Raw genomic sequence first — 23,958 nt, 5'->3', positions numbered from 1 at the left:
CATATGGACTGCTGGGAATCAAACCGGGTCCCTCCCAGGTCAACCGCATGCAAGGCAAATGCTCTACCACTGTGCTGTCTGTCTCTCCTCCCCGACAAATCTCTTTTTTGATAGGACTGCCATGAGATCCTTTTGTATGTACTTTTTTTTTTGTTTTTGTTTTTGGGCCACACCCTGTGATGCTCAGGGGTTACTCCTGGCTATGCGCTCAGAAGTTGCTCCTGGCTTCTTGGGGGACCATACGGGACGCCGGGGGATCGAACCGCGGTCCATCCTAGGCTAGCGCAGGCAAGGCAGGCACCTTACCTCCAGCGCCACCGCCCAGCCCCAAACAAGTCACTTTTTTTTTTTTTTTTGGTTTTTGGGCCACACCCGTTTGACGCTCAGGGGTTACTCCTGGCTATGTGCTCAGAAATCGCCCCTGACTTGGGGGAACCATATGGGACGCCGGGGGATCGAACCGCGGCCCATCCAAGGCTAGCACAGGCAAGGCAGACACCTTACCTCCAGCGCCACCTACCCGGCTTGTATGTACTTTTGTGTTTGGGCCTTACCCAGCAGTGCTCAAGGCTTGCTCCTGCCTCTGTGCTCAGAAATTACTCCTCGTGGGGACCAGGGGACCACATGTGGTGCTGCGAACAAAACCAGAGTTGGCTGTGTGAGAGGCAAGTGCCCTCTCTTTAGCTCTCCATTTTCATAATTAATCTTTTTTGAGACTTGATTGTTTTTTCTCTTTTGATCTTTGGCCTACATCTGGCTATGTTCAGGGCTTACTCTTGTCACTACTTAGACTCCTCTTCTTCACACACACACTCTGTGCTCACACTCCCTCCCCCCACCCCACCCCCACCCCCCAATCTCTGTGCTTACTCTCTTCCATTGTACTCTCTGGTCCCAAAGGGATTTTGTTTTTTGTTTTTGGGTACACCTCTGCACCCAGAAATCACTCCTGGGAGCTTGGGGGACCATATGGGATGCCAGGGATCGAACCCGGGTTCATCCTGGGTCAGCTGTGTGCAAGGCAAAAGCCTTACCTTTTTGCTATCTCTTCAGCCCCAGGGATTTTGATTAATGGAAGGTATCCATTAATGACATCGTTTAAAATGTGTTTGTTAGTGGGACCTGAGTGATAGTACCACAGATAGACACTGTCTTGCATACGGCTGGCCCAGATTTAATCCCTGGCATCACATACGGGCCCCTGAGCCCCTCCAGGAGTGATTTCTGAGCACAGCCAGCTGTGTACTCCCCAGACACACAACATAAGACTTTTGTCTGTATTCCAGGTAGAAAGGCCATTTGCCTGCATAGGCAGATCTGGTGGAGTGAGACTTTCCTCAGGGTGCAGCTGAGTAAAGGCGGGCAGCCACTCACGGGGCTGAGTGGGTTTTAGCTGTGGGAATCACAGATTCTGGCCCAGCTCTGCTGGTCCCTAGAACAGTACAGGGATGTTCCTTCCCCTGAAAGTCAGAGTACAGAACAAGTGTTTTACATATATGCATATCTTCTTTCACTAGATTGTTTTAAGGACACTGTGTCATTGCAACAGTGTCTGGTGGGAATCTGCACTGAGCTTGTTCCCTTGGGACACTGTACCTACTGCTGGGATCAGTGGGCCTGCTGTGGCCCCCCCCCCCCCCAACACCCGCTGTCCTTGGTCCTTAAGCTCCAGGACTCCCAGGCTGAGGAATCAGAATTCCCACAGCCTTCATGAACTGAGCTGAGGGTGTGTGCATCTCTAAAGTGGTTTCTTTTCTTGACTTTGGTGAAGGTAACCGAAGTGTTTTCAATTCTGGTAACTTAATGAGAACACCCTGAACTTAGGGGCCATGAAAATTTTCCCATTATGTAAAATGTTTGACACACTGATTTACTCATTTTGCATTGTGAGTAGACTTGATTGTCTTCCTTCGGAAAATAGACAGGTACAGTCACAGCTATGCCCTTGGTCCACATGACTCCTGGGCCTGGGAGGGCTTGAGGTGAGCAAGCTTGGGGGAGGCCAGAGGCTCAATTCTAGTCTCATCTCTTCTCTCTCTAGAAATCAGGCGAGTGGCTGGTCCGATGGCAGTGGCATATCAAAGAACTTATTCAATGCTAGAAATCAGGCGAGTGATTGAGTTGCCAGACGTTGGCTTCAGTTCTTAAGAATTTTAGGTTCCATTAATGAGGTGTTTTCTTTGTAGAATTCCAAGTTTCTGGTTTTTTGTTTGTTTGTTTGTTTTTATTTTGGGGCCACACCCATCAGCGCTAAGGAGTTATTCCAGGCTCTGCACTCAGAAATCACTCCTGGCAGACTCAGGGGACCTTACACATGGGATGCTGGGGACTGAACCAAGGTCTACCTGGGATGTCTACGTGCAAGGCAAACACCCTACACTGTGCTATCGATCAAGCCCTCTGGATCTTAAATATGCAAATGCTTTCAGGTCAGAGCAATAGCATAGTGGTAGAGTGTTTGCCTTGCATGCAGCCAATCCCAGATGGAGCCTGGTTCGATTCCTGAGCATCCCATATGGTCCCCTGAGCCTGCCAGGAGTGGCTTCTGAGTGCAATGCCAGGAGTAACCCCTGAGAGCCGAGGGGTGTGGCAAAAAAAACAAACAAAAATAAAAGTGCTTTTATTTCATAGTAGAAGAAGGAAACGAATGCTTTTGGAGTGTGTGTGTGTTTGTGTGTGTGTGTGTGTGTGTGTGTGTGTGTGTGTGTGTGTGTGTGTAGAGTGAGAGATTTTAGTGAATTCATTCCCTCCTTTTATTTTGTTTTTTTGGGCCACACCCAGTGACACTCAGGGGTTACTCCTGGCCATGAGCTCAGAAATAGCTTCTGGCTTAGAGGACCATATGGGAAGCCAGGGTATCGAACTTGGTCCATCCTAGGCTAGCATTGGGAAGAAGGCAGACACCATACCACTTACACCACTGTTCCGGCCCTTTGTTCCCTCCTTTTAAAATTAAGTACTACTATATATGTATAATTTGTATTTTGCATTAAGATAAACTTTTTTTTTGACTTTTGGGCCACACCCGGTGATGCTCAGGGGTTACACCTGTTCATGCACTCAGAAATTGCTACTGGCTTAGGGGACCATGTGGGGCGCCAGGGGAACAAACCGCAATCCATCCTAGGCTAGAGTGGGCAAGGCAGATGCCTTACCACTTGCGCCACCACTCTGGCCCAAGATAAACTTTTTGTTTTGTTTATTTTGTTTTGTTTTTTGGGGGGGATCGAACTGCGGTTCGTTCTAGGCTAGAGCAGGCAAGGTAAATGCCTTACCTCTAGTACCACCGCTCTGGCCCCCAAGGTAAACTTCTTTTTTTTTTTTTTTTTTTTTTTTTTTTGTTTTTTGCTTTTGATTTTTGGGCCACACCCAGCAGTGCTCAGGGGTTACTCCTGGCTGTCTGCTCAGAAATAGCTCCTGGCAGGCATGGGGGACCCTATGGGACACCGGGATTCGAACCAACCACCTTTGGTCCTGGATTGGCTGCTTGCAAGGCCAACACCAATGTGCAATCTCTCCGGGCCCAAGATAAACTTCTTGATGAAAATTTGTTGACCTGATAAATTTTGGGGAGAAAAATTTACCGGAGCAGTTATTCCTTGATTTGGACAATGAGAAACTTATTCGTGTTATTTGGGTCGGGTATCCACCTTTCCCACCTCCCCAAATACGTTTCTTTTTATCGTGAACAGTCTAATGATGTTTTCCTTTTCTCCTTTAATGGAGCTGATGAGTGCATCTCATTAAGAGCTGTGCATTTGCAGATGTTTGGCCTTGGACATGATTGGGACAGCTTTTGAAATAGCTACTGAGTAGTTACAGGCCCTACAATTCACTGTTCTTGTTTGATTTTGAACATACTGCATTTTATTTAACCACTTATTTTCTGGATCACTTTGATCATTTCCAATACACTCGTGATGCACAGGGAACCTTTTACAGTGCAGGAACTGAACTGGGGTTGCCCATCTGCAAGGTAAGTGCCTTTCCCTCTGCACTGCCTCTAGCATCCAGCGCTGTGATCAACAGAACACTATGGCAAGGGACCAGCACGTATTATTCCACTTTGTTCTTTTTTTCCATGCTGGTAAAAGAACCTTAAGACAAATCATCCAGTACCTTTGGTGCTCAGTGACCCAGTAGCCCTTTGAGTCAGTGAAAGCTATGTGGAAGTGTAAGGTGTGACCTTAGAACTTTCTTAAAGGAGTTTGCTTCATTGAGAAAGCCACAGACTATTTTGCAGACAAGGCAAATGTGAGGGCAAGAGCCTTCTAGCTGTCTCGGGTCTTGCTTGAGGTGCTCTGAACTGCCCGGTCAGAGTCACTCTTTCTCTGGAAGGTCCTCAACTAGCTGTGGCTGGGGCTGTCCTGCCGTGTGGGCCTGGCTGTTGGGTATGTGCAGGGACTCCAGGGCTGCCTGGTCTGTACAGTGGCCTTGTAGCATCTGAATCAGAGCCAGGGTCTGAACTCTGGCCGGCCAGTCCCCAGTCCACCATTGTCCAGTTTAATGGCAAGTTCATGATTTGGGGGGGTCTCACAGGCAGAGTTGTACAACCCCAGTGCCTGTTTCCAGCACCCCAATGAGCAACGCCTTGGGACTCCCTTTGAGGGCTGTGCCTGGCTTCTATGGCTAGGCCTGGTGTGTGTGTGGCGATACGACACCCAGCACGTGCTAGTGGCACTCACCCCATCATCGAGTGCCCTGGTTGGGTGCTTTTGTCTGCTGCTTCGCCTCAGTACCCAATGCTTCTCTGACCACCAGCGTGCGCTCCCTGCATGCGGCAGGGAGTACCTCATGGCTCTTTGCGTGGGCCTGGCTTGTGGCACTGCTCAGGCCTGTTGGTACTGCCCCCCTCCCCCCAGTTCACAGGGCAGTGCCAGGGAGCCACAGTGAGTGAGCAGGACAGATCCCGGGCCTCACATACACGGGCCACTGCTTTCTACCACGGAGGCTGCTGCATGCTGACTCCTCCTGGCTAAGATGGTACTTTGGGCACAGGGTCAGTCAGGTACGTCTGTTGGTGGTATTGGACACTTGTCTTCTCACCATTTTGGGGGGACCCACTCTTCGTCTGTTACCCCCTGCTTCGTCTGGTCACTCTACCTGTCTGCAGAACTGTGACTCCCCCCCAGGTAGGTGAGAGTCCCTGACATTTTGTTAAGCTGCATTTGAGAGCCACAAGATGCATTTGTGATGTATATTAAATCCAAGTTCATGCACATCACTGAGAGCCATTAACTGTCTTTGTTAGTTGTTGTGCTTTCTTGGTGCCATTTACTTCAGCAGCAGGTTTTGCTGTATCCTTGCAGTTCAAGGAGCTTTGTCAGTCCCATCAGCCACTCATGCCAAGTCCAGATGAGGACGTGGTTGAGCTGTGTCCTGGCCCTCTGGTCGGTGTTGCTTCAGGTCCACTGCAGGGTTGCATTGTCAGGCCTCTAGGGAGCTTCATTCTCCTGACTCTCAGCAGTTTGGGACGGTCCCATCAGGGACACTCGCCCCTTCCTGAGTGGGGAGCCTGAGGGAGGCCAGATGTAAGGCCTGCTGGGCCTGGTGTCCCATGGGAGGAATACCCTTTGTCTCATCTGGCTCTCTCCCTCCTGGCACACTTGAAATATCTGTGTGTGTGTGTTGTGTGTGTGTGCACGCGTACGTGCATGTGAACGTGTGTGAGTGTGAGTGCTCCTGTGTATCCTGAAAGCTTTCTACTGAGATCTGAAGCCCTGAGGGGGAGGGAGGGAGGAAGGGGGAAGAGAAAGAGAGACAGAGACTGCCTCAGTGTCCCTGTTAAGGGTGAGGGCTCTGCGGCTGTCCTGGGATGGTACCCTCTGGTGACCACCACAGCAGGGCAATTATTTCTGTGCTCCACATAACAGGATGACTGGGAGCCAGATCTTGGGTCCTGGCTGCCGGTTGTCCTGGGAAGGGGGCAGGAGAAGGTTCTGGAGCTTGAGTGTGTTAGGGTGTCCTCGTGGAAGAGGACGAGCAGATTGCAAGGTACAGCAGTGCCCAGGGAGGTCCCCTGGCCAGCCCCCAGCCCAATGCCAGGTCAGCCTTGGAAGCCCCCAGGGGCTGAGCAAGCATGCACTTTACAAATGGGCGGTGGCGTTTTGACGGCTGAGTGCAGAGCCAGGAGTGGCACCTGAGCACCATGGGGGAGGCAGGGGGTGTCCCGGATGCAGAGAACTCAGCAGAACCTGGGCTTGGTCCTCTCACAGACAGAGGGAATTGGGTGCCTTGTGGCCACTAGGAGCCCCAGTGCCAGGTCTTGGCAGTTGGCTTGGCCAGTGCTATCCACAGGGCCCTTCAAAACACCCACCCTGGTACCTGCTCCTTCCTGTCTCTCCTGTGACCTTGTGCTCCTGTTGAAAATTCCCACCCTGCGGGGCCGGAGATATAGCACGGAGGTAAGGCGTTTGCCTCTCATGCAGAAGGTCAGTGGTTCGAATCCCGGCGTCCCATATGGTTCCCTGAGCCTGCCAGGAGCGATTTCTGAGCGTAGAACCAGGAGTAACCCCTGAGCACTGCCGGGTGTGACCGAAAAACCAAAAAAAAAAAAAAAATTCCCACCCTGCAAGGTGTGGAGCCCCCGACCGAACATCTCCTTGGGTGCTGCACCCGTGGGGCAGAACGAGCCTCTCTCTGAGTCTGGTAGTGTAGTGTGGTCAGTGGTCGCGTGTCGAGCTTCCATCACATCATGATCTCAGCATGGCGCGATGCTGCTTCCCGCAGAGCACAGTGCCTGAAGGTGCTTCTTGTCCACGCGTCTCTGCAGGGGGCTCCTGGCTCCTCCCTGCAGCTCCTCCCCTGCGCTGTGCCTCCTGCAAGGGGCCTGGCTAGGGATGCGATGCGTCTCCCTGCCCATGAGCCTATCTCCCCCTTCCCAGCTTGCCCAGCGATCCCGTATCCTTTAGGACGTGGGGGTCCCCCTTCTCTCTCAAGTAGCTACATCTTTTATTTTAGGGTCCTTACACAGCCCTCCTGATGAAAAGGCAGCTCGTGTTTCCAGAGTCTCAATAAACCCGGGCTGGCAGCCTCTGGAAACACTGCAATGCAGCGTGGGCCCAAGCTTGTGCATGTGGCAACAGGCAGTGGGAAGGTCTCGGGCTCCCCTTCCCGGCCATACGCACACCAGGACTTGTGGTGTGCGGGGGAGCAATGGACCGGGGCCTCCTCGCTGTAACCTGCAGGCGGTGGCGTCATGGTTGTGGCCCGGCAGCCGGGGAGCAGCGCTGCGGGCCTCCAGCGAAGGGGAATGATGGAAGATGCTTCGCAGCCTGGCCACAGTAATTGCCTTTTCTTCTCTGCTCCACTGCTGGGTCAGGTGCGTTGTCAGTTGTGCATTAAGTGCATTTTTGAGCGTCAACGGGCTCGAGAGGGCTGGGGAGAATCGGGGCTGTGTAGGTGCCTGCAGAACTTTTCTTTCTCTCAGGCGATAGCTGTGACCTTTGATATCACTAGTGCCCAGGTCAGTCACTGAAGACCCTTGAGAGAGTCTCCTTTCCCTTCCTGCTCTAAGCATGGTGGGCTCCAGCGAGGTGGGCGTGTCTGATCTGTACTCTGTCCCCCAGGTGGGGGTCTGCGCTGGTCTTCTCTGCCTGCTAATGCTCCGTGCAGCCGCGGTAGCCAGGATTGGTGCTCCACAGAGCTGCCTGCCCCTCCAGCCGCTCCTCTTTGTTTACCTAAGAGTCAGAACTCTAATTCTGTTATGAATTGGTGGCCCCAAACTGTGTTAAATGCATTACGAGTGGTAATGTATGTGTCCAGTGCTAGGAAAGATACTGTCAGTGTTTCCATGGCAACTGCATGCATTCTGTGGAGCTTTTTGAATGGGTTCGGGAGTTGCTGGCATTTCAACCAGGCTTTATAGCTGAGTCTGCTCTGCATGTACCAGCAGCACCTAGAAATTAGAAATTCCTCCTGTCTTGCTACGGCCTTTCCCTTCCCTTCCCTTCCCTTCCCTTCCCTTCCCTTCCCTTCCCTTCCCTTCCCTTCCCTTCCCTTCCCTTCCCTTCCCTTCCCTTCCCTTCCCTTCCCTTCCCTTCCCTTTCCCTTTCCCTTTCCCTTTCCCTTTCCCTTTCCCTTTCCCTTTCCCTTTCCCTTTCCCTTTCCCTTTCCCTTTCCCTTCCCTTCCCTTCCCTTCCCTTCCCTTCCCTTCCCTTCCCTCCCCTCCCCTCCCCTCCCCTCCCCTCCCAGATGTCTGTCTTCCCCATCCCCACTGTCCTGGTGTCTTGCTGAGACCCTAAACCTTGGCATCAGCATTAGAAAAGACTGGGGGGGGCAGCAACCTTCCAGCCCCCAAAGCACAGTTAGTTGCACCCTGAGGTGCTACGGTGTGGTCAGCAGGCTTCTTCGCCATCTGAAGCACATCTTTTCCATCCCACAGCCAGGGCACGGAGAGCCGGGCTTTAGAGGCCAGCCGGACCTCCCTCTTTGAATACAAGAAGGCAACCCAGTTCTAGAGCTTGGGTGTATGGAGAGACAGGCCTGTGAGCACCATGTGTGCCTCAGCTTCCGTGTGTGTGTGTGTGTGTGTGTGTGTGTGTGTGTGTGTGTGTGTGTGTGTGTGTATGTGAGAGAGAGAGAGACAGACAGCAGCTGAGACTCTTGATTTTGTGGCTGAGACAGTGGGAGGTCGTGTTCTGCAGGTGTCCTGCAGCCCCTGGGATGGTGGTCCAGCCAGGACACTTGATCTCAAGGCTCTGAGCTTCACTGAAGGTTGTCCTGGTCTGGGACTCATCTGCCTCCTTCAGTATTTCCTGGCTCTCTGGGGAGGAAACTGAGTCTCCCGATTCAGGCATAGGTCAGACCCCAGAGCAGGTGCGGACAGGCTGGCTGCAGGTTTCAGGCCCCAGGAAGTCATTTCTACCTGTCTTGGCACCTACACCTTTGGGCCCATCGGCTCCGTGGTCCTTAGGCCCTTAGGCTGCAGCTAACTTGTCTCTCGGTGCGTATGTCTCAGTCTGGGCCTGCCCCTGTCCTGGCTGGGCCTTTGCTACCTGTCCTGCCCCACACAGTTTTGCTGTGCCCCCGCCCGGCCCCCTCACCACCTTCCTCCTTGTCCCTCCCTAGCCAGAGTTCTGGGAAGGCTGGAGGCTCTTTCTGTTTTCTGGATCTCAGGCCTATGGCTGAGTGCTCTGGGGACCCTGAAAAGGGAGAGAGGGTGCTCTGGGTTGGGTTCAAGAGGCCAAGCAGGAGCAGGGTTGGTGGGTGGGTGGGTTCAAGACCAAGGACATGCTCTCTGGAAACTTCCTTGGGCCCTGGCAGGAGAGCCCAGGGCAGAGGCACTGTGGCCTCATAAGAGAGAGGACCCAGTGGCCTCTCTGATAAATGTTCCCAGGGACTCTTCAGACATCACCTCTGGAGGGGAAGGGTTCATCTGCTATTAGGTCTTGGGGTCAGCCGCAAGCTAGGCAAGTACCCTACTGCTTTTCTTTCCTTTTCTTTATTTTCTTTATTATTTTTTTTGTTTTGTTTTTGGGTCACACCCAGCAGTGCACAGGGGTTATTCATGGCTCTATGCTCAGAAATCGCCCATGCAGGCACGGGGGACCATATGGGATGCTGAGATTAGAACCACCATCCTTCTGCATGAAAGGCAAACACCTTAACTCCATGCTATCTCTCCGGCCCCCCCTATTGCTTTTCTAATTGGGCTCAGCACCTGGTCTTATTTGGTCCCTCTCCTCCTTCCCACAGCCTGCTGCCCTCGTTGGCTGACCATCTTCCTTACCTGGCCTACCCTGGCCCTAGGCTGAATGCCTGGAGTATAGGTGTCTTCCTTCAGTACCTACCTGAGGTTTGGAAGCATCAAACTGTGCTAGATGCAGGGCCAGAGAGATAGCACAGTGGGGAGGGCCAACCTGGGTTCAATCCCCAGCATTCCGTTCAGTCCCCTGAGCTCTCTAGGAGTGATTTCTGAGCACAGAGCAAGGGGGAAACCCTGAGCACCACTGGGTATGGCTCAAAAAACAACAAACAACTGCTTCTGTCAGTCATCTTCATGGATGGTATTTTAGCCTGTTCTAGCCTGGAGTCACATTCTTCTCAGGGGCCACTCCTGGCACAGGCACACAGATCCAGTGTGGTGGCTTGGATCAGCCACTTGTAAGGCAAGTAAGTGCCTTAACTCTCTATACTACTCCAACTGAGAGAGGTGTCTTTTTTAACAAACACCTTTTCTGGGGTTTGTTTGTTTGTTTGTGATTCACTCCCATCAGTTTTGAGCTTACTTCTGTCTGTGCTCAGGGATCACTTGTAGTTCTGTGTTCAAGAGACCATATGGGACATGGGGAATAGAACTCGGGCTGGTGACAAAACCAGCCTGCCCGCTATACTGTCACTCTGGCCCACAGAAATGCATTTTCTAGGGCTGGAGCAATGGCACAGCAGTAAGGTGTTTGTCTTGCACGTGGCCAACACAGGATGGATCCTTGTTCAAATCCCAGCATCCCATATGGTCTCTGCCAGAAGCAACTTCTGAGCACAGAGCCAGGAGTAACTCCTGAGCGCTGCCAGATGTGACCCAAAAACCAGAAAAAAGAAAAGAAAAGAAATGCATTTTTTTAGTCTGTATCTGATGCGTTTTATATTTACCAGGTACAAATATTTGTCAGCACACATATGCGAGCATACGCGCGCACACACACACACACACTTTATTGGGCAACCTGCCTTCCCCATGCACACACATGCACTAACCTACACCTGCCGTGTTTCCTGCTTCTCCCCTTAACCCTACCCCCACCTGTGCTGGATCTCCTGCCTTCCCCTCTACACATGCACACTTGCGCTCCCCCTTCAACACATTTACACATGGACACATGGACCTGTGTTCCCCTGTACATACACACACATACACATATATCTGTGCACCCCCTGTAATCACACACACACACACACACACACACACACACACACACGCACACGCACACATGCCCCTATGCTGTCTCCTGCCCTTTTGTCCCTTTGTGGAAGATGAACAGCCACAGTGTCGCCCTTGGACTTGGCTGGATGGCCACTTCACCTCAGCCTTACCTGTGGCTTCTCAGAAGCTTGCAGCCTCCAGCCCTGTCCTCCTCCAACTTCTCCTTTTCCTCCTCTTCTTCCTCCTCCCCTTCCTCCTCCCCCCCACCCCCGCACGAGCTCTCTGCTTGGCCCTCATGTTGCTCTCCACAGATCCAGTAAACGTGTTGTGGGTGCCCTGATCTTAGGGGGTCCCTGACTGAAGCCAAGCTCGAGATTTAGAAGGGGAAAAGGAAGGAAGGGGTAGAGGAAGGAAGGAAGGAGTGAGGACAGGGGCAGGGGCAGGGCTATAGGTACCTTGGATGTGCCCGACTTTGCCCAAGTTGGTGTTGCTGGAGCTTGTGAGAATCGGTGTGTGTGCCCAGGATCTGTGTCGACACTAGGCCCCTGCTGGCCCGTGTGCTCACAACCAGGGAAGTGCCAGGCTCTGCAGGGCATGCGGCCGAGAGCCACTAACTGGTGCTTTGCCCTAAGCAGCTTAGCTGTCCTGCTAGCTCCGACGGTCAGTGCTGTTCCTCCAGCCGGATTTCATAGGGCCTGGAGCAGGAATACAGTGGGTAGGGCACTTGCCCTGCATGCGACAGGATGAGTTTAACCCCCAGCACCCTATGTGGTCCCTGAGTCCCAGGAGGAGTGGTCCCTGAGCCCCAGGAGGAGTGGTCCCTGAGCCAACCCTGAGCACAGCTTGGGTGGCACAAAAAAATAAGAGTAGTCGAAAAATTAAAAAATGAATAATAAGTCGATTTAGAGGAACTGTTGAACTTCCCATGTGGAAAATGTTGATCGGAGAGCTCTACTTTTTTTAAATTTTATTCAAGAATTGTGATTGATGTCATTGATTGTTGAGTTTCAAACTTAACAATGTTTTAGCAGCAGTCTCAACTGTCAGTGTCATCTTCCCTCAGCCAGTGCCCCCAATTCCCTTTGTTAAGTTTGGATTTTATTTTGGATCTGTCCTAGAGCTCTGCCACTGTCCACATCACTGACAGACCAAACCCCATTACCCCCATTCTCCTCTTATTCCCCTGATTTTTCTTTTTTTAGGCATTTTACTACATTGCATTCCCTCATCCAGTTATTCTTTGGTTTTTATTTTAAAAATTACTTTAGGGGCCGGAGAGTTAGCACAGCAGTAGAACGTTTGCCTTGCGCGCAGCTGAATCAAACAAATGGTGGTTCAAATCCTAGCATCCCATATGGTCTCCTGTGCCTGCCAGAAGCAACTTCTGTGTGCAGAGCCAGGAGTAACCCCTAAGCACCGCCAGGTGTGACCCAAAAACCAAAAAAAAAAAAAAAGTTACTTTGTTTAAACACTATGGTCTTTTTTGGAGGGGGGAGTTGGGGGTAGACCCATGATGCTCAGGGGTTACTCCTGGCTGTGCACTCAGAAATCACTCCTGGTTGGGGCCAGAGCTGGCACAAGCAGTAAGGCATTTGTCTTTCATGCTCTAGCCTAGGACAGACTGCGGTTCAATTCCCTGGCATTCCATATGGTCCCCCAAGCCAGGAGCAATTTCTGAGCGCATAGCCAGGAGTAACCCCTGAATGTCATGGTGTGGCTGAAAAACAAAACAAAACAAAACAAAACAAAAAACAAACACAGAAATTGCTCCTGGCTTGGGGACGGGGGCGGGGTGGGGGGGAGGCGGGAATCAAACCACAGTTCATCCTAGGTTAGCACGTGGTGCAAGGCAGACGCCATATTGCTTGCGCCAACACTCCAGCCCCTAAACACTATAGTTTACAAAACTTTTCTTCTTTTTTTGGTTTTTGGGCCACACCCGGTGTTGCTCAGAGGTTACTCCTGGCTATCTGCTCAGAAATAGCTCCTGGCAGGCACAGGGGACCATATGGGACACTGGGATTCGAATCAACCACCTTAGGTCCTGGATCGGCTGCTTGCAAGGCAAACGCCGCTGTGCTATTTCTCCGGGCCCCATTCACAAAACTTTTCCTAAGAGTTGTCTCTGGCAATTAGTATTCCAGCATCAATCCCACCACTAGTGTGACCTTCTCATTGTTCCAAGTTTTCCACCCATCAACCCCATCCTGCCTCAAAAGCAGACACAGAGGGCCCGGAGAAATAGCACAGCTGTGTTTGCCTTGCAAGCAGCTGACCCAGGACCAAAGGTGGTTGGTTCGAATCCCAGTGTCCCATATGGTCCCCCGTGCCTGCCAGGAGCTATTTCTGAGCAGACAGCCAGGAGTCACCCCTGAGCAATGCTGGGTGTGGCCCAAAAACCAAAAACCAAAAAAAAAAAAAAAAGGCAGACACAGATGGTCCAGAATGATAGCACAGCAGTAGGGCGTTTGCCTTGCATGCAGCTAATCCAGGATGGACCTCAGTTCGATCCCCAGCCTTCCATATGGTCCCCCAAGCCAGGAGTGTTTTCTTTTTTCTTTTCTTTCTTTTTTTTTTTTGGTTTTTGGGCAGTGCTCAGGGATTACTCCTGGCTCTACGCTCAGAAATCGCTCCTGGCAGGCTTGGGGAACCATATGGGATGCTGGGATTCGAACCACCATCCTTCTGCATGCAAGGCAAATGCCCTACCTCCATGCTATCTCTCCAGCCCACAAGTGCAATTTCTGAGCGCATAGCCAGGAATAACCCCTGAGTATCATCAGTTGTGGCCCAAAAACCAAAAAAAGGGGGGGGGCACAGAATAATTTATTTTATATTGCTTATATTTATTTTATATCAATTGTTACAACTAAATGGTTAACAGGATTATTGAAAAATGCTTCAGCTAAAGAAAATTTGTGAAAATATTCGTATCTCACAACTAGGTAATTAAGTCATTGTCTGAGGGGTTTACTGATCTGTTCGTTGCTAGTTGAGTCTTCTGTGTTATTGTTTCTGTTTATTGAGCTTAGTGGTTTTCTTTGCTACTTCCCATCTCCTGCTGTGCTCCTACTGGCTGTCATATTGAGGAATTCAGAGGAGTCAGGTGTGACCTTACATACATAGAGTGGCCACCTATATGGCTATCCACCCCAGGCATTCCCGGATGTGTAGAACTGGGCCCCTGAGTTTGCATGTGGGGTGCTGTGAGATGGGGTGTGGCTATTGGCACTCTGGCAGGACTGTGGAGCGGAAAGGGGAGGTTGCCCCAAACTGGCATTTAGAATCTTGTTTGTTTGTTTGTTTTTTGGATCACACCCGGCAGCGCCCAGGGGTTATTCCTGGCTCTACGCAGGCTCAAGGGACCATATGGGATGCCCGGATTCGAACCACCGTCGTTCTGCATGCAAGGCAAACACCCCACCTCCATGCTCTCTCTCCGGCCCCATGCACTTAGAATCTTCATTAATTATGAGATTAAGCATGAAGCTGGGCCCTTTGAAAAGCTATGATTGTGGGATATGTGGGCAGTTTCTGGGGCTTCAGCAGGGCAGGGGCTTGGCCCACTCCCCTCCTAAGGTCACCCAGAGTTTTCAACCAGAAGACTTGCCTGGGATACTGTGGATTTGTGTGGCTTGGCTAGTCTCCTCAGAGATCTGTCATGACTGCGGTGTGGCTCCTGGGCTTTCCACCTCCTCCTGTTCAATCCTGCATACTCCAGAAAAGTGAGGTCATCCTATGTTGACCCTTCTTCTAGCTTCCTTCACTCTGCCGGAGAGCTTCCAGTTCCAACCAGTTGGCAGCATATATGATTTTATTGTTCCTTACAGCTGTGTAGTATTCCATTGTGTATATGTACCACATCTTCATAATTTATTCATCTGTGGTTGGGTGTAAAATACATCCTCTGGCCATGAAATCACCCCATACACGGTATTTCCAACCTCAGGCAAACAGGTCTGAAGAGGCAGAGTAGCCGTGAAGAATTAATAAATCAAGCCAGTTCAGAGAGAGTCATGGGGCAGCGGCTTCTCCCTCCCCTCATGGTCTCTGAGCGCACCAAGCCAGACTGACTTTCTTTTCATTCTCCAAGTACAGATTTCACCAGGAGGCAGAGGGTTGAGTGATTTAGGTGGGTTTTCACAGGTCAAAATGATTGGTTTAAACGAAAGAGGAAGATGGGGGCACACCTTTGCCTTTTGGCTTAATAGCTGGATGTCGTCTTACAGTTGGGCACCTAGGCTGATGCCATATCATAGCTCTCAGACTGAGTGCTAGAGTGACTAGATGTGCATGTGGCTTTTCAAATGAATGTTTCTGTGTCGTGGGGATAGGTGCCGGGATAAGAATTGTTGGGTCCTGTCGCAGCTCAATTCTGTTTACTTGAGGACTCAAACAACATTCAGCAGTGGAAAAGAGCTCCTCTTTTTCTTTTTTTTTTTTTTTTTGGTTTTTGGGCCACACCCTGTGAGGCTCAGGGGTTACTCCTGGCTATGCGCTCAGAAGTTGCTCCTGGCTTCTTGGGGGACCATATGGGACGCCGGGGGATCGAACCGCGGTCCGTCCTAGGTTAGCGCAGGCAAGGCAGGCACCTTACCTCCAGCGCCACCGCCCGGCCCCCAGCTCCTCTTTTTCTTGACAGTAGAATATTTCGTGTTCAAAATATCGATCAATGTGGGAAAACAAATTTGATGCTAATAGCAAATCTCTAAATTCATCCAGTAAATTGCAGTGAATCAAAGCCATATTAAATAAACAAAGTCAGCATTGCTGAACGGAGCTTATTTGGAAGACCAACTAGGTGGTGATTTCAGGATAACCTGGAATAGTTTCATGCTCACAGACAACTCAGACAAAATAACATGATCAGTCAGTTGCAGGGTAGGTAAGTGAATCTAGAAATTTCGCCGCTGTGCTGGGGGATGACATTGGACTTGGAAGTATAGATGGATTCTGGAAGGTCTGTGCACCTTGAAGAATATTAAATTCCAAGAGCCCCAGAAGTATGAAGTTAGATACCTTGTATATTCAACCTCGTTATCTATGAAGTGTCTGACAGTTTCTATTCTCGGGCTGGAGGAAATGTGTGCCAACTGGCTTTTGGAGCTTGACTGAGGTGCAGCTTGAAGGACCCAGTTGGCTGCAGACAGGCCCGCCCCTCCATCTGCCTCCACTGAAAACTAATTCTGCTTTTCCAGTCAAGCCAGAACCTTTGTTCCATTCCTCCCCCCCTCCCTTATCTCCTCTTTGCTATTGTTGATGTGTAGGGACCAGGGAAATGGTGACCCAGGTCCTTTAGGCCAGAAAGTCCTTGGCAGTGCCCCGGGACCCATATGTAGAGCTGCCGGCCTTACACTCGACACATGTGGGACACCAGGGATTTGAACTCATGACCAGATGCTCCGGGCCCGGAGAGATAGCACAACGGTGTTTGCCTTGCAAGCAGCCGATCCAGGACCAAAGGTGGTTGGTTCGAATCCCGGTGTCCCATATGGTCCCCCGTGCCTGCCAGGAGCTATTTCTGAGCAGACAGCCAGGAGTAACCCCTGAGCCCCGCCGGGTGTGGCCCAAAAACCAAAAAAAACAAAACAAACAAAAAAAAAAGACAGCTACTCCCAAATGTCTGTGCTAGACTGGCATCCTGAGAGACCTCAGCAGGCTGGAGCACAGGCAGGAAGTTCCGGTCCTGACCCAGCGGGTGTGGCCCTGAAACAAACCCTCTTTCACCCATAGCTTCATTGATTCCTCAAGAGCAGGATGAGTCATTTCTCTCGTGTTTGGCTTCTTTTCCCCTTCCCTTTTGTGGTGGTTTCTGATACTGCAGCAACCTGGATGCTCTGAGACTCTTGGCTGGAGTGGGGGATGCCTGAGGCTGTTGTGCTCCTGGCAGTCCAAGAGGGCGAGTGCTGCTGCCTGATCACTGCTGGTGTGTGGGTGGCACTGGAGGTTGAACTCAGTGACTCGGGCTTCAAGACATGTTCTCTATGTTTGAGCCCAGCCTGGGCTAGACATTTTACTCTTAGCCTTGCTCCACTCATCTCACTCATGGTGCTTGCCGAATACAAACTCACCGCTCCAGTAAATTCTCATTCTGGCAGCTAGCAACTAGCCAGTAATTTTCTCTGTTGTCTTTGGGGTGCTCCTTGGCAATGCTGGGAGGTCAGGTGGGGGGCTATAGGGTGCTGGGGCTAGAGCCAGGGTTCCGCACAGGCCAGACACCTACTGCGTGAGTCACGCCTCATTTCTCTGTGTTTTACTGATGTGAGAAGCTCCCTTTAGGGCTTGCTGATGTCCCGAGTCAGGAATGACTTTCCCCAGCAGAGACTGTGTGGGGTCAAGAGCGAGAAGTGGTGCTGGGCAGGCACGGCGGACCCTATGGGACACCGGGATTCGAACCAACCACCTTTGGTCCTGGATCGGCTACTTGCAAGGCAAACGCCGCTGTGCTATCTCTCCGGGCCCAATTCCCACATTTTGAAATCATCTCACACACTGTATTTCCAATCCCAGGCTGATAGGCCTGAAGCATATTAAAGCATATTAAAGTAGCCAGGGAAGAATTAATAAACCAAGCCAGTCAGGAGAGTCATGGAGTCAGTGGCTTCTCCCTTGTGGTGCCAAGCAAAAACTGACCTTATAAAATCCGCCAGGCAGGGGAGGGTCAAGTGACCTAGGTGGGCTTTTACATATCAAAGGGGGATAGGTTTAAATGAAAGAGGAAGGAAGATGGGAGAAACACCTCTGTTTTGGGTTACATCCCAGTTCCACCACGAGTGATCCCTAATCATAGAGCAAGGGATAGCTGTGCACACTGTCAAGTAAGCCCCCCCAAAAAACTGAGAAAAGTTTGTCAGCTTTGTTGAATTTCAAAAAATAGGCATATTGGTTTGATTTTGTCTATTTAAAATTTATTATATTTTAGTTGTTATTGTTTCTAAGTTTGCAGACCACCTGGAGTTTCTTAGTGCTTACTCCTTCCTGGCTTTGCACTCAGAGATCACTCCTGGTGGGGCTCAGGGAATCATATACGGTGCCGGGGATCGAACCACCATCCTTCTGCATGAAAAGCAAACAAACACCTTACCTCCATGCTATCTCTCCGGCCCCACAAGTGCTTCTTTCTTTTTTTTTTTTGTTTTTTTTTGGGGCCACACCCGGCAGTGCTCAGGGGTCACTCCTGGCTGTCTGCTCAGAAATAGCTCCTGGCAGGCACGGGGGACCATATGGGACACTGGGATTTGAACCAACCACCTTTGGTCCTGGATTGGCTGCTTGCAAGGCAAAGGCCGCTGTACTATCTCTCCAGGCCCACAAGTGCTTATTTCTTAAGAAGCTTATTTCTTTTTTCTTTTTCTTTTCTTTTTTTTTTTTTTTTTTGGGTCACACCCGGCAGTGCTCAGGGGTTATTCCTGGCTCCAGGATCAGAAATTGCTCCTGGCAGGCACAGGGGACCATATGGGACGCCGGGATTCGAACCGATGACCTCCTGCATGGAAGGCAAACACCTTACCTCCATGCTATCTCTCCGGCCCCAGAAGCTTATTTTTTTTTTTTGGTTTTTGGTTTTTGGGTCACACCCGGCGGCGCTCAGGGATTACTCCTGGCTGTCTGCTCAGAAGTACCTCCTGGCAGGCACGGGGGACCATATGGGACACCGGGATTCGAACCAACCACCTTTGGTCCTGATCGGCTGCTTGCAAGGCAAACGCCGCTGTGCTATCTCTCCGGGCCCAGAAGCTTATTTCTTAAGCAGCTGATGTCTTACTATAAAGAAAGTACTGCAAATCCAGATCCGAAGTACATCGTCATCGCTAATAACCGCCACTTGTTTTGCACTGAGAAAGGCAAATTCTTGCTTATTTTGTATCCAACTACTTTACTATACAAATCTATTGTTTATAGAAGCATTTTATAGACACTTTAGGATTTTCTAAATATAGTATTGTGTCATTCACAAACAGTGAGATCTTTACTTCTTCCTTTCTTTCCTATCTGGATGTACTTGATTTCTTTTTCCTCCCTAATTGCTGTGTCAAGTACTTCCAGTACTTGAATAGAAGTGGTGAGAGTGGGCAAACTTATCTTCTGCCAGATCTTAGAGGAAAGGCTTTTAATTTTTCCCTATTGAGTAGAATGTTTGCCACAGGTAAATGACTTGATTATATTGAGGAAAGTTCCTTCAGTTCCATCTTACTGATTTTTTTTTTAAATAATGAATGGGTTCTGGATCTTATCAAATGTTCTCTCTGCATCTGTTGATATGATTATGTAATTTTTTCTTCTGCTGATAAACTTTATTATATTGATTCACTTTCTTATGTTAAACCATCCTTTTCCCTACTTGGTCATGATGTATGATTTTTTTTTTTTTTTGGTTTTTGGTTTTTGGGCCACACCCTGTGACGCTCAGGGGTTACTCCTGGCTATGCGCTCAGAAGTTGCTCCTGGCTTCTTGGGGGACCATATGGGATGCCGGGGGATCGAACCGCGGTCCGTCCTAGGCTAGCGCAGGCAAGGCAGGCACCTTACCTCCAGCGCCACCGCCCGGCCCCGATGTATGATTTTTTTGATGAATTGTTAGGTTCAATTTTCTAGTATTTTATTGAGGATCTATGCATCTGTGTTTATCAAGGATATCAGCCTGTAGTTCACTTTTTTTGTGGTGTCTTTGAATGCTTTTGTAGCAGGTGATGTTAGCTTTGTAGAAACTGTTTCAAAGAACCACCTCTTGCTTTCATTGATCTTTTGGACTGTTGTGCTGGCTTTTTGGTTGTTGGTTGTTGTTTTTTGGTTTCCAGTTCATTAATTTCTGCTTAGGTTTCCTTCTTACTGCCTGCTTTATTTTTGCTAATTATTTTATATTTTATATTATATATATTTATAAATATGTGTATTTTATATTTGCTGCTCATTTTGTTGGTTATTTCTTGTTTTGTTGTTGTTACACACTCCTTAGCGGATATCGACTTCCATGGCCACCGTCTTGCTGTTGGTTAATTTCTTAAACTACACCATTAAGTTCTTTATGCGGCCATTCCTTCCTGATCAGTGCTCACAAAGCTATGTTTTCCTCTTAACACCACTTTTACTGTGTCCCGCGAAGTCTGATGATTCATGTCCTCATTCTCATTGGTTTCCAGAAATCTTGATTTCCTCTCTGACCCATTGGTTGTTTAGTAGTGATTTGTTTAATTTCCAGGTGTTAAAGTTAGATCTGCATTTCTGTTTGTAATTCACTTCTCTGTTCAGTGCGTCATGATCTTAGAAGGCTGTTGATAAAATTTCTCTCCTCTTGATTTTATGGAGGTAATGCTTTGTAACCCAGTATATGGTCTATCTTGGAGAATTTTTCAATAGCATTGGGGAAGAATGTGTATTCAGCTTTTGGGGGGGTAAACCGCTATATTTATACAAATACACGAAGCCCCTTTTTTCATTTTTTTTTAAAGCCAGTATGCGCTTGTTGAGTGTTCATGATCTAGCAGGAGGTGACGGTGTTGAAATCTCCAGCTACTGTTGCGTTGCTAATGATGTCTTTCTGTTAGCAGTTGTTTTAAGAATTTTTCTCGTGCATATATGTTCAGGAGTGTGAGTTCTTCCTGTTCTGGGTTTATTTAATAACTGGACACCAAGTCTCACTCCCACCTGGGTCCTAGCAGCCTCAATACCCAATTCTTTTTTTTCTTTTTTCTTTTTTTTTTTGTTTTTTTTTTTTTTTTTGGGGGGGGGCACACCTGGCGTTGCTCAGGGGTTACTCCTGGCTGGCTGCTCAGAAATAGCTCCTGGCAGGCACGGGGGACCATATGGGACGCCGGGATTCGAACCAACCACCTTTGGTCTTGGATCGGCTGCTTGCAAGGCAAATACCGATGTGCTATCTCTCCGGGCCCTCAACACCCAATTCTTGCCTCTCAGCAGGCCTTCTACTACTCATTCATCTCCCCGGCCCACGTAATTTTGTTCTCTGCTGCTCATACCCTTATGGAGCTTGGCCATGTACATGTACATTTCTACTCATTACACATCACACTGCTCACACTTACACCTCCTGTCACTGGTTGAGGACCAGTAGGAAACGAGGGAAAGAACAACACAGCCCAATCCCTTGGAGACTCCCACAGGAGTGAACAACAAAGATCCATCCTGGTAGCACAACTGAGACCATGGAGATACCTGCAGAGCCTCAGGAAGCTCAAAGAGAGCAACTCAAAGAGAGCATTTAAGATTCTCCCAGTACCAGCCAGCCTCAGAACCTCTCAGAATATGACTAGAGACACCATCATGAGGCTGTTGGAAGCTTTTGGATGAGTTCAAATAAACCAATGTATGGGCAGTCAGTGGAGCACGGGAATGAAGGAGGACAGAAACAAAGAAATAGCGAGAAATGACAGAACCAGAGTGTGTGGTGGGTGAAATAAGAAATTTAGAGGAAGGGCTCAGGTATGGAGTAATAGCAGCTGACTGCCAATCCAAAATGTTGGAAACCTCTAAAAAACCACAGAATGTAGGAAAAAAAGTCGGAAAAGGAATGAGCAGCGTTCTAGAGAATTATGGAATGAGCACATGAGGAGCAATGAGATTCTTCAGAATCCCTGAGGAACAGGCAATGACATTGCTGTCAATGATAAAGAATTTACCCGAGTTAAGGAGTGTAAGCACCTGGGTTCAGAGGCCAGAAGGGATCCAGGCAGAATAAATGTATCCACACTGTAATCAGAATTGCAAAAGACAGCTGAAATACCGGAAGCAGCAAAATCAAAGTAGGAACTCAACGTACAAAGGAACTCCCATTAAAAATAGCAGGTGGGAGGGCCGGAGAGATAGCATGGAGGTAAGGCGTTTGCCTTTCATGCAGAAGGTCATTGGTTCAAATCCTGGCATCCCATATGGTCCCCCGAGCCTGCCAGGAGCGATTTCTGAGCGTGGAGCCAGGAGTAACCCCTGAGCACTGCCGGGTGTGACCCAAAAACCAAAACAAAAAACAAACAAATAAAAAAAATAGCAGGTGGGAACCAGGGCAATAGTATAGTAGGGAGGACACTTGTCTTGCCTGCGGCTGTCCTGGGTTTGAATCTTAGTGCCCCATATGGTCCACCGATCACCACCAAGAGTAAGCCCTGAGCACCTACCTCTAGGTGTGGCCCAAAATCCACAAAGAAAAAGAGCAGATCTATTAAATGAAGTAGGAAGAAGAGAATAGTGGAATATAGTTAAGAAAACAGATAAACAAAACAAAACAAAAAATTCACCTAGGGCCATAGTATAGGAGGGAAGGTATTTGCCTGGCATATAGCTGACCTGGTTTTGATCCTCAGCGTCTCAGATGGGTCCTTGAACACCTCCAGGAGTGATTGCAGAGCCAGGAGTCAGCCCTGAGCAAGCAAGTATGGCTCCCTCAAAAGATCAAAATAAGTGAAAAAACCTTAATGCAATGTGCACATCACCAAGAATCTGTCCAGCTAGATTATAATTCAAATTGTCATTCTGATTTGTCCATGAAAATGTCATGGATAAGCACCAGACTAACTCATTATCTAGCTCATTATCATTAGCCTTGAAACCCAGGATTTGGTTTTCTTTTGTTGTGATTTTGTTAGTTTTAGAGCCACATCCGGCAGCACTCAGTGATTACACCTAGCTCTCTGCATGCAAAGCAGACACCCTACCATTGTGCTGTCACTCCAGCCCTGAAACCCAGTTTGGAAGAAACATTAAAGGAGTATTTTTAGATGACAGGACAAACTTCTCAACACTTCACCATCAAGTATAGGATTTGTGGGGCCGGAAAGATACCATGGAGGTAAGGCATTTGCCTTCCATGCAGGTCATTGGTTCGAATCCCGGCATCTCATATGGTCCCCCGAGCCTGCCAGGAGTGAGCGTGGAGCCAGGAGTAATCTGAGTGCTGCCAGGTGTGACCCAAAAACCAAAAAAGAAAAAAAAGAAAGCTTATACCTAGCTTGCTTAGGGTACTGCCAAGAGTAATTCCTAAAACCATACAAAAAAATGAATAGGGCCTGGAGAGATAGCACAGCGGCATTTGCCTTGCAAGTAGCCTATCCAGGACCAAAGGTGGTTGGTTCGAATCCCGGTGTCCCAAATGGTCCCCCGTGCCTGCCAGGAGCTATTTCTAAGCAGACAGCCAGGAGTAACCCCTGAGCACCTTCGGGTGTGACCCAAACACCCCCCCCCCCCCCAAAAAAAAAAAAAGAATAATAAAACCATGAATTAATGTCATTTGTTTTGGGAATACTTTTTATGTCTTGGCAAGTCATTTTTTACATTGATCAAAAAGTTTTTCTTGGGGCCGGCAAGGTGGCGCTAGAGGTAAGGTGTCTGCCTTGCAAGCGCTAGCCAAGAAAGATCGCCACCGCGGTTTGATCCCCCAGTGTCCCATATGGTCCCCCCAAGCCAGGGGCGATTTCTGAGTGCTTAGCCAGGAGTAACCCCTGAGCATCAAACGGGTATGGCCCGGAAAACACACACACACACACACACACACACACACAAAATAAAGTTTTTCTTTTACTTATTAATACATATACTGTTTTCTGTAATTATTTTCAAACATAAAACCAACATTAATGGGGCCAAAGAGATAAGTACATCAGGCAAGATGCTTGCCTTGCCTGTGACTGCCCCGTGCAATCCTCAATACACATATGGTCCCTTGAGCACAGAGCTGAGAGAACAACTGCTTGTATATTGGATTAACCGGATGCCATCCTACTCAGTGTACGCCTTGTTACACATTAGTTGGAAACATCTTTGAATATAGCACCTTGGATTGATGTTTAGGCCACTTGTTCTCCACATCAGGGTGTTGTTTGATTCTTCCCAATAAATATCCCTGGTCTCAGGAAAATGCTCTTACGTTTCCAGACTTCCCCTCTAAGCTGCCTGCTTCTTAGGAGCAAAAGGCTTGTGTGTGAGGACTCCTGAACCCATTTCACCCCCTTCAGTGTGTGTGAATTATTTCCTGCATCGGCGTTTGCTTCCAAACTCATATCTCTCCAGTGTTCTGGCTTTGGAGTTGAGGCTTGATTATCAGTTGTGGCCCCAAAACAAAAATATGAAATGGAGAAAGGGAAAAG

At 49.2% G+C, this 23,958-nt stretch overlaps 1 protein-coding gene across 1 annotated transcript in view; it reads left to right on the top strand.

The window, feature by feature from the left end:
- Window positions 1-6,688: 6,688 nt before the first annotated feature.
- The window catches only part of TRAF3 (TNF receptor associated factor 3), a 52,671-nt gene continuing 35,401 nt past the window's right edge, over window positions 6,689-23,958 (top strand). The window contains exon 1 of the mRNA XM_049790355.1: window positions 6,689-7,321. The gene's annotated coding sequence lies outside the window, so the exon portion shown is untranslated. The remainder of the gene's footprint in view (window positions 7,322-23,958) is intronic.

This window comes from Suncus etruscus, chromosome 17 (genome assembly GCF_024139225.1).
Source record: "Suncus etruscus isolate mSunEtr1 chromosome 17, mSunEtr1.pri.cur, whole genome shotgun sequence".
Classification (NCBI taxonomy): domain Eukaryota; kingdom Metazoa; phylum Chordata; class Mammalia; order Eulipotyphla; family Soricidae; genus Suncus; species Suncus etruscus.
This window is presented reverse-complemented; position numbering and strand designations above follow the sequence as displayed.